Source organism: Corvus kubaryi, unplaced genomic scaffold (assembly GCF_017639235.1).
Source record: "Corvus kubaryi isolate FWS band 111438036 unplaced genomic scaffold, C.kubaryi_AGA036_p1.0 37262, whole genome shotgun sequence".
Lineage (NCBI taxonomy): Eukaryota > Metazoa > Chordata > Aves > Passeriformes > Corvidae > Corvus > Corvus kubaryi.
In genome coordinates this window covers 1,106,475-1,116,549 of record NW_024581078.1, presented here as the reverse complement: position 1 = coordinate 1,116,549, position 10,075 = coordinate 1,106,475, and the positions used below count along the sequence as shown (strand labels likewise).

At 57.3% G+C, this 10,075-nt stretch overlaps 1 long non-coding RNA gene across 1 annotated transcript; it reads left to right on the top strand.

The window, feature by feature from the left end:
* The first annotated feature begins 317 nt into the window (after window positions 1-317).
* On the top strand, window positions 318-8,133 carry LOC121662824. Its single transcript, XR_006015427.1, has 2 exons — window positions 318-616; window positions 6,227-8,133. It is a non-coding gene; the product is annotated as an uncharacterized LOC121662824 (long non-coding RNA).
* Window positions 8,134-10,075: the final 1,942 nt, after the last annotated feature.

Genomic DNA, 10,075 nt, shown 5'->3' with positions numbered 1-10,075 from the left:
CTCCCCACCCTCACAGGGAATGATTCCATCCCAATATCCCACCCATCCCTGCCCTCTGGCAGTGGGAAGCCATTCCGTGTGTCCTGGCACTCCAAACTCTTGTAAAAGTCCCTCTCCATCCTTCCTGTGGCTCCCTCCAGGTCCTGGAAGGTGCCTCCATATCCTGAGCTGGAAGTGACCCATGAGAATCATCAAAGTCCAGCTCCTGATCTCCCCATCCCATGGACCAGCCAAGCCATGGGGCACCTCTGCCTGTTCCCTGCAAGGGTCCTGGGGATGATCCTGCTGCTGGACAGGGTGTGGGGAGGGATTCGGGACAGGGCCTGGCCTCTCACCTGTACCCTGCACGTAGGATCTGCCCAGGGCAGGAACAGCCCAGCCTGGCACCCACCCAAGCCTCACTTAGGAGATCCACAGCTTATTTACTTAATTTTAATTAAGCTCCCTCATCCCTGACGTTGTGTTGGCTCATGTGCTTCATCCCTGATTTTATTTGGGTGCTTTAAATTTGGGCAGCACCCAGCAAGGTTTTGGGAGTGACTGGAACTCCCTCTTCCAGAGACAACCTCCTCCGTGAGCTTTCCTGATTCATGGGGAGAGCTCACACCAAATCCAGGTAGGATTTTTGGGCGTGGGTGTGGGGATAGGAGACCTGGAAGGGCAGGGACAGAGCTCTGGCTGTGGCTGTCCCCAGGCTGGGATTTGCAGGGAGGGATCTGTGGAGCCACAGAGGGAACGGGAAGGGCTCCATCCCAGCTCACTCCTTGTTGGTTTCCAGGCTGAAAGCCCAACCCGTTCTTTATTTAATTCCCATTTTCTCTCCATCTGCCCCAGTTTCCCCTTGTTTTTCTTGACCCCTGCTGCTCCCCTGAGCCTCCCCAGGGCTCAGTCCCAGCTCTCCTGATGCTCTTTTCTCCCTGAGCAAGCCCGTACCTGCCGCAGCCAGCAATCCTTCCTGCACAGCTGCCTCCGCCGACTCGCGGGACACGGGAAGCAGCCAGCCCTGCCCGTGCCATGGCCCGAGCTGGGAACATCTGGGAACATCTGGGAACATCTGGGAACATCTCACTGTCCCCAGGTGACAGCGCAGTGCTCCGAGCTCCCGCCACCTCCACTCACCGCCTGCTTCCAGCCCTAGGACATTCCAATCCAGCTCTTTGGTGGGAAATAAGGATTTTTTTTCCCCCCTCCTGGATCACTGTGAGTGCAGCACATCCTAATTAAAAGCCAGTGAGTTGTGGGGAGTGGAATTCGTTGGGGGTTTTTTGCTCGCACCAGGCTCCTGCTCTGCTTTATTTCACACGCCTTGGCCGGAATAAAATCAGGCTTGTAGTGCTGGCAAAGCATCTCCTGCTTCCCAAAGTGCTGCAGGGGCACCGACTCCCTGTTTTACCCTCCCAAAACCCCTGCCAGGGTCCCAAAGGTTTTCGTGGTGGAGGGGGTTGAGTCCTGCAGCTCCGGAGCTCGAGGAATTCTCACGTTTGAAGATCGGCGTAGCTCCGGAGCAGGAGGAGGTTTGATGCCGGGGAGGGGGGAAAAGGGGGAAAAACATCATCGGGGAGCAAACATTTCCCTCCATCCCCTCTCCCCACCGGCTTTTCCGCGCTGCCGAGGCTCCCTGCTCCTCTCCAGCCTGGTTCCCCCCCCACTTCCCTGCTGCGGAGCCGTCTCCAAGTGACAGCGGTGAGCGGATTAATTAAGCTGCCTGTCAGCCCTTGGCAGCCGGCAGCTCTGCCACGCCAGCGCTAATTAAACCCAACAAAACCTACCTTTATCTCCAAACCCTGCCGCGGGCTGGGATAAGGCAGGAGGCCACCGGGAGCTGAGCTCAGGCTGAGTTCATCGTGCCCAAGAGCCTGGCACTCACCCCCGAGCACAGGAGAGGGTTGGGAATGCGGATCCCACGCCCTGACAGGCAGGTCTGGAAAGGGAAAGGGGTTGGGGGGCTCCAGCCCCTCTGATGGCACCAAGTCTTGGGGAGGCTGGCAGCTCTCGGGCAAATTTGGAGCTGAATGTCCCCCCAGTGTAGAGGGATTTGGGATGGAGTGGAAAATCCCCCCTTGCCCTGGGGATCTCAAAGGGGGATTTTCCACAATCCCTGGAGCAAACCCTTGGGTGGGCTCTGGGCATCACCCTCATGGGAGGGTCCTGGGTGAAACCTGGTACCTGCTGATGCTCCAAACACCTGGAAAACCATATTTAAACCAGAAAGGGACATAAAAAACCCCTCAGAGAGGAGACAACCCGCTGGGAGGTCGCGTGGCAGGCGGGATGTGCCGCTGGGAGCCCGGCGCTGCTGAGTGGCCCTGCGTGCCCATGCCCTGCCGTGCCAGTCCTGGTTTCCCTGCGGCCCAGGGAGCTGCAGGGAGCTGCTCCCCTCGCTGTTTCTCCTGGCAGAGCTGGGCTGATCTGCCTTAGCTGAGGGAGGCTGATAAGAGCATTATCTGGAGGTACGGGCAGGATGAAGCCGTTGTTTGCGAGGCGATATCCTTCTCCTTGTTCCCTCGTGAAGGGAAAAGGATGGGTGTTACACAAATCCGTGGATCCAGCTGGTGTTTTACCTGCATGAGCATCATTCCCAGCACACCCCGGTGGTCCTGCCCTTCCAGGGTTTATTTTCCAGCTGCACAGTTTGGGGAACTTTAATTGCCCCATGATTAAGTGACTTTTGATTTCCCCCTCATCAAACGTAATCCCATTTGCTCCTTCTCCTTTTCCTTTCTTTCTTTTTCTTTCTCCCCCCCCTCCTGGAAATTGAATTAACATTCCATCTAATTACTCAGCCACTTCTCTAATTGCTGAAGGGACTGTGGTTGTTGTGCTCGTTTAATTAATGGAGACCCGCAATGTTTAATGAGGAAGAGGATTTATTGGCTGGGGAGTTGGTGTGCAGGGTTGCCTGGCAGGAGAGGGAGGTGGATGCCAGCCCAGCGGGATAGAAAAGGCTGGATCTTAAATCCTCCCCCTTTTATTTTTTGAGGTATAAATATGGAAAAAAAAAAAAAAATCACTTTCCCTCCTGGTTCAGTTGCCTTTCTGGGTGGTTCCTTTTTAATGCAAATGTGTGGATTAAAACGCATCACGTGCAGAGGGTGAACCATGAGGGTAAATCCCCTCCAAGGGTGACCCTTGGGGTGCTCACTTGTCCCTGCCCCGGCACCAGCATTCCCAGTGTGCTGCTGACCCTCTCCAAAATCCCGGGAGCGGGAGCAGGGTGGACTCCTCGTGCCAGCCCTGGGAAGGGTTGGCTGTGCTGGGATTCGCGGCCCCGGGGAAGGCAGTGCTGGGAACAGAGGCACATTCAGCAGGGAGATAACAGCTCCCGCTGCGTCTGGCCTGGGGGCAGGTGGCTTTGGCTGTGGTCCTGTGGGGGATTTGAGGGAATCCATTGTATTTCGCATTTCTGTTGACTGGGAGCGCCCATTCCTGTGCCTCCAAGGGCAGGCACGATCCAAAGGAGGGTCCAGTTAGTTTGGATACGAGGAAGAAGTTGTTCACAGTGAGGGTGGGGAGGCCCTGGCACAGGTTGCCCAGGGAAACCACGGCTGTCCCTGGAAGTGTCCAAGGCCGGGTTGGATGGGGCTTGGAGCACCCTGGGATAGTGGAAGGTGTCTCTGATTCCTCTATCGTGATGCTCCAGGCCCTTCTCTCCAACTCCTTCCCATCCCTCTGGTGCAAAACCTGCCCCTGTGAGCCATGCACGGCTCTGCTCTGGGCTGATGCTTCCACATGTTGCCATAATATCCACACTTCCCTCACCCCCCCAGACAGCCAAACGATCCAAATGTTTTATCTGCAGCCCTGCCAGGCATCTGGAAGTTCCAGGCATCCCCATTTCCGTGGCAGAGGTTTTTATAAAAGCTTTGAAGTGAAGCCCCAGCAGCTCTCCCATCACTGGCAGCAGAGTCGGAAGCCGGACTGTGCCGGCAGCTCCAGCTGCAAACCTTCAGCTGGAGTCACGGGATGGCTCCATGGTGTGGGCTAGCCCCGCTTGGAGCTCAGCTTTTGAAAGGATTTTACCTGGCTGGAATGTGACGGAGAGGGAGGAGTGGGCAGAGCTCCTGGGCTGAGCCCTCCCGAGCCCCCAGGGGCAGGTGAGTCCTCCCATCCCGCTTTGCCAGGAGGAATGACATCAATTCCCAAGGATATTACCGAAAATTCTTCTCCCCTGGATGTGCCTGTGGGTCACAGACCCATCCTCTCTCCTCTGCTTTGCACGGGGACGGATGAAGCTGGAAGAGCCGATCCCTGGGGGTCCCCGTGGTTGGGGTGGCAGAACAAGGATTGTTCCTGGTGGGAGACGCCCAGGAGGAGCCCACGTGCGGCTGGGACATTTCTTGTGGGATCAGGAGAGCTCAGCTGACCCTCTGAACATCCCTGCTCTGCCAGAGTGGGCAGTTGAAGGAGTTTGGGCATCCGGGGGTCAGCGCGGTGTCCTGGGGGTCAGTGCTCTTCCCAGAGCCAGACACCTCTGGCTGCCAGCAGCTATTTTGGAAAAGACCTCAGGAAGGCAGGCTCTGCTCTGTATCCCACGGATCCCACTCCTCGTGCATCAGCACTCAGCCCTTCCCCAGCCAAACGCTGCTCCAAGAACAAGGATCACTTGCCTCTGAGAAAATGAAGGCAATTTGACTGCCGAAATCCGGTGTAAAATGTCCTTGGATCTGCTGCTGATGGGGAACATCTGGTGCGTGACCTTCGCGCCCGAGGAGGTGTGAAACGGCCCTGTGGAGATATCCCGGCAGCAGGCAGGATGCTGTACAGTGGCTGTTACAGCTCCGGAGCACAGTCCTGGGCAAAATCCCCGGGATTCTGGGGCCCGCCCGATGGCCAAGCTGCGGTGGAAGTGGGAGAAGTCCAGGTGTGTGGAACAAGCCTGAGACAGATCCCACGATGTGGCAGCTTCTCTTCTTGCCTCACTTCTCTCAGCCCCCCCGTGGTTCTTGTCCCCCAAAATCTCCGTACCCCCATCCCCTCCGAACATCCCGTCAGGACCAGGACACAGGGAGAAAGTGCAGGACGCATCCACTATTCTGGAAATCCCATCTGTTCCTCTGCCTAAATTTGCTTTTGGGGACTCGGTTTATTAGAGCTTGAACTTTTAATCTGTTCATAATTCAGCGTGTCGCTCCGAGGAAAGAGATGGGTCTGGAAAAAGGCAGAGCCACCGCTCTCCTGCACCCCAGAACGTGCCCAGGGCTCAGCCCAGGCAGGAGGAAAAGGGAATCATATAAACAGGATGAGATTTCCTCTGCTCATTTCGAACCGGAGCGTGCTCGTAACTCACGGTGACAGAGGAGGGGTCACCGGGCGCAGACCCCACGGCAGGAACCACTTTCAATTAGGAATTTTTTGGCAGGTTCCCAATTTCGTGTCAAACTCTTCTTTTAGCTGGGTCAGCCTCATCTGTGTAATTGAGTCCCTGCTGAGTGGTGAGGCGGGAGGGTTGTCTTTGCTGGGAGGAAGGTGGAGGACAGTTCCCCACAGGAGAATTTCCCATCCAGCTCACAAAGCTGCCTCCGAGCTGAATTTTTCCATTATCAAAGGGAAAAGAAAAAAAAAAGTTTTTTGGAAACCATTTGATTTGGGTTTAAAATAAAATATTTTTTTCAAGATGTACGCCAAACAGGAAAAAAAAAAAAAAATAGATTTAATCCAAGGTGTCCCTCTCCCACCTATCCAGGCCGGATTCCAAGATCCAGCTGTTTTTAGGCTGGTGCAGAGGGGATGAGGCGGCTCAAGGGCAGGGAATGGGACATCCATGGATTTGTGCTGTCCCGGATATCCGTGCCCACCCCTTGCTCCCGCAGGCTGGGATGTGGCTGAGCTGGAGCAGGGGCTCCCCTTAGCTCCTCTTCAGCATCCACTGAAAAATTTTAAAGCCTTTTTTTATGGCCGGCAGAGCGGGCCCAGAGCCTCCCCCATCCCCCCGGGGATTTCAAGGAGAAAGTCATTATTTAGCTGATTTTTGTTGACGCTCTGTGTAAGAGTTGCCATGGCTCTCGCCCGGCACACCTCTCCTGGCTGGAAAACCGGGCTTTGGAATGGGGAAAGAGCGAGGCAGGGCTGCAGCCGTCACCTGCCAGGGCCAGGCGGGGACGCGGGGACAGCCCGGGGCCTCCGCCGTCCCCGCGCCCGTCCCCGTCTCACGCCTCTCTTCCCTTTTTTTGGTATTTCGCACCTTTTTGCCACAATCCCCACTCTGTATTTTCTTTTTCCCCTCCAGCTTTTCCCAGCCCGGACTCCTCGTGTCCCGAGCGTGCGGGAGTTTCACGGCCCATTAGGATGTGGGAATGACGTCCCCATGGCCGGGTCACCGCTCGGGGCTGCCGAGCAGAGGGCAGTGAATTATGAGCAGCCTCCAGCGAGGATGGGATCGCTCAGGATGCAGCATTCCTGGAGATGTTGGGATGTCGGGATGCTGGGACCCCGGTCCCGGGTTGCTGCCTGTCCCAGGGGACCATCCCTGCGGACCTGGGCTGGGGATTTGCCGCTCTCACGGGATTTTTCTGCTTGTACAGGGGCAGCCCCTAAACCCCCCTCAGTCCCTGGCACCGCTCAGCCCCCTCCTTAATTAATTTTGCAGACTCCACAGCCGGATTTGATGAAAAACATCCCACAAAAAGCCAATGAACAAGTCACCGAGCAGCACTGCGGCCTCTTCTAATGATATTTTCTTTGTGGTTTTGGTTTGGAATATCTTCCTCTGAACTGAAGGAAGCCGCCTGCCTCTTGGACTGCAACGATTTGACTTTATCCCTTCATTTTCTCTCGTTCCTAAACGCTCAGTTCCGGCACTTGGGACTCAACAGGGGTTTGAAATTGGCCGTGGCAGAGAAGGATGTTGACCCCTTTCCTTTCCCTGCCTCCCTCCTGCCCATCCTTGCACCATCCTTGTTTGTGCCACTGCTGATGCATCCCCATCCCAAATTCCTTGGGATTTCACAAAGCCCAGCTCATCCCACGTGTGGCTCTTTGCAGGGACCTTCTGCTGTCACCAAGAAGGATTTGTCCCATCTCCAGCTGGGACACAACATCCGTGTCCAGCAGCACTTTCAGCAGGTGTCACCTCGTAGCTGCATCCTCTGGGAAAGGTCTTTTATCCGAAGGGATATGTGGGAGCCAGCCCCAGGCGTGTTCCTTCCCTGGACCATCCCAGCTCCCTCCAGCATGGTTGTATTTTATCTGTGGAGCTCTGGAAGGATTTTGTTCCGTCATCCCGGAATTTTTATGACTCCTTTGTGTGTATATAATGCGATTGCCCTGGAACAGAGGGAAATTAATCATAGTTCCTTTGTTAGTTTTCAGGAATTTTTAATGTCTATGTTTTTGTTCATCTGTCATGTCCGAATGTGGGGTCCATGGGCTATTTGACATTTCCAATGACTTAATTGCTTAGACTTTCCCCCTCGGTGTTTACGGACACTTGTTCCTCGTGGATTTCGTGTGTGACATTCCGTACCATGGATTTCCCGCCTGGTTCCAATTTCTCACTCCATCCCAGCGGTTCACAACATCCCCTCCGGATCCTGTGTCCCAGCCCCCTCACATCCCGTGTGTTGGGAGTCCCCCCAGCCTGCAGCACATCCCTCCCTGTGTCAGGGCCACGGGAATCCGGGGCTGTCTGGGGCTTTTTCAGGATGTCACACAAGGAACGTGCCCGAGGTGTCACTGCACGGTGTCCGGTGCCCAGGCTGAGAGCACAAAACACGGGAAGAGCGAAGGGGAATCTCCTGGATCAGCCTGCAAACATCCAGCGTGGAGACGCTTTAAATCCGAGTGGATCAAGGGTGGCTTGACTGGTCAAGGAGAGGCAGCCAAGCCAAACAGAAGCGACTCCCAAACCTCCTCCACGAGCCAGAGGCTCCCAGTTACACTCTGGATTTCGTGATTTTGGTGCTGATCCCAACCCAGTTAGAGACAGCAGGGTGAGGTGTGGGGATCATGGAATATTCCCTGGATCCCACAGGGATCGTCGAGTCAGGACAACCCCAACAATCCCACCGTGACAACCAGGCAGGCTGACATTCTGGGCTCTGAGCAAACACCAGGGGATAGATGGAAGCTGCCTATCACCAGCCATGTTACACAAGTCATTAGCAGAACGTTAATTAAAACAAAAGATGCAAATTGTACCAGGCTGTGCTGCCTTTGCTGCGGCTCCGTAATGGCTTCGACGCTTCCTTGGGCACGTTCGCTCCTTCTCCACCGAGGCTGCTTTGCATTAAGTTGTTTGTTTAGCAGCTACTGGGGTTTTTGGCAGGACAACTGCTGCCTCCTGAGGGTTGTGGAGCAGGACGGGGTCCTGCAGTGCTGTCCCAGAGCAGCTGGACACGGCCAGGTGAACCCTCCTCACGCCAGAGGGAAGAGCCACAGCACTCAGTGCTGCTGCCCACCCCACCAGCGGCACTCTGGAGCTCGGGCCAGGGGTCTTTGTGGCTCTGTGGCTCCTGCCAGGGCTGTGGAGACCTGGAACAACCATGGGACCATTCTTGGGAAGGTGTCCCGATGGGCCAAGGTCACCCAGATCCCAGAGCCCTCGGTGAACCCCTCCAGCCCCGACGTGTGCTAAAGAAAACAGTCCCAGCATATTAATACTTGCAAAAACAAACACTGGGGAGATGGGAGGAGGAAGGAGCCAGGCATTTAGGGAGCGCTAAGTCTGTCCTCTCTAAACTCTCATCCCGCTGTTTCCTCTAGCTTTTGGCTCCCTGAGCATCCCCGTGCCAGGAGCAGCCTCTGGAAACGTGCCCAAGCAGGTCTGTTGCAGCCTGGCTTCATTCCAAGGGACACCCACACCCCTCCCAAAGCCGGATTTGCCTTTTCTGGGGTCTCTTCAGCATCTCCAGCATTCACATTGCAAAGCAGCATCCTAATTTCCAAGAGGGTGAAGCTCTGCTTGGATGGGAGAGCGAGGAGAGGAGACATAGCATGGCCATGGGAGATGCTGCAGCTCGATGAACCCCCTAGGCTCCTGCCTCTCCTCAGCACTTCTCACGGAATCCTGGAATGGTTTGACTTGGAAGGTTGGGTTGGAAGGGGCCTTAAAGGCCATTTCTTCACTGGAAGGGTTGTCCAGCCCAGGGCAGTGGTGGAGTCACCATGGAGGGATGTAAAGGATGTGCAGAAGTGGCCCCTGGGGACGTGGGTGGAGGAAATGACTGAACCTGATGGTCTGAGAGGGCTTTTCCAACTGGAACAACTCCATGAATCCAACCAAGCAATTTGGTTCTTACACAGAAAGCGCAGAACCACTCCTCATCTCCAGACAACTCATTCCATGCACTCATCAGCCTGTCCCGGCTGGCATCGATCTCCAGCCTGTCCCGTGCCAAGCGGTGACCCTGCCGCGCTCCCAGCGGGTCCTCACTCTGCGAAACCCGTGTGGGAGCCGAGAGGCGACTGAGCCGGAAAGCTGCCGGCAGCCCCGGCGTGCCCTGCCCAGACCGGCTAAAAATGCCCCCATGTAACGTGGAAGGGATGTGCCCATGGCCGGGGGCCTTGGGTACCGCTGCGAGGGGACATTTGGGCACCGGGCCCGGGCTGGTCGCTGCCCGCGGCGGGCACCGGCTCCGGGGGCAGCACCGAGGGGTCCAAGGGTGGGAAACCGGGACAGCGGGGCGATGCCGTGGGCAGAACCGGGGCTCGGGGCTGGTAGCACCGGGGCAGTGTCGGCGCGTCTGGCTGAGCCCGGGCGGGGCGGGACCGGCACCGGGAGGGACCGGGGCGGCACCGGGAGGGACCGGGGCGGGGCCGGGCGGCCCCGTCGGCTCCGCTGCGAGAAGCAGCCGGTGCCTCCTCCGGGGGAGCCGCGGACTCGCCTGGCTGCGGGGCGCGGGCGGCAGCGGGACCGGCACCGGGAGGCAGCGGGGCGAGACGGGCACCGCCGGCGGCACCGGCAGCGGCACCGGAGCGCAGCCCGGCTCGGGACCGGGCGGGGCGGGGGAACCGGCCGGCTCCAAACCCGCCCCCCGGCGCGGGAGGAGGCGGTGGCCGACCCCCCCCCCCCCCTCCAACCCAACCCAGACCCGCGCCAGCCCCGCGCCGCTCGCCCATGGCGATCCCCGGCCCCACT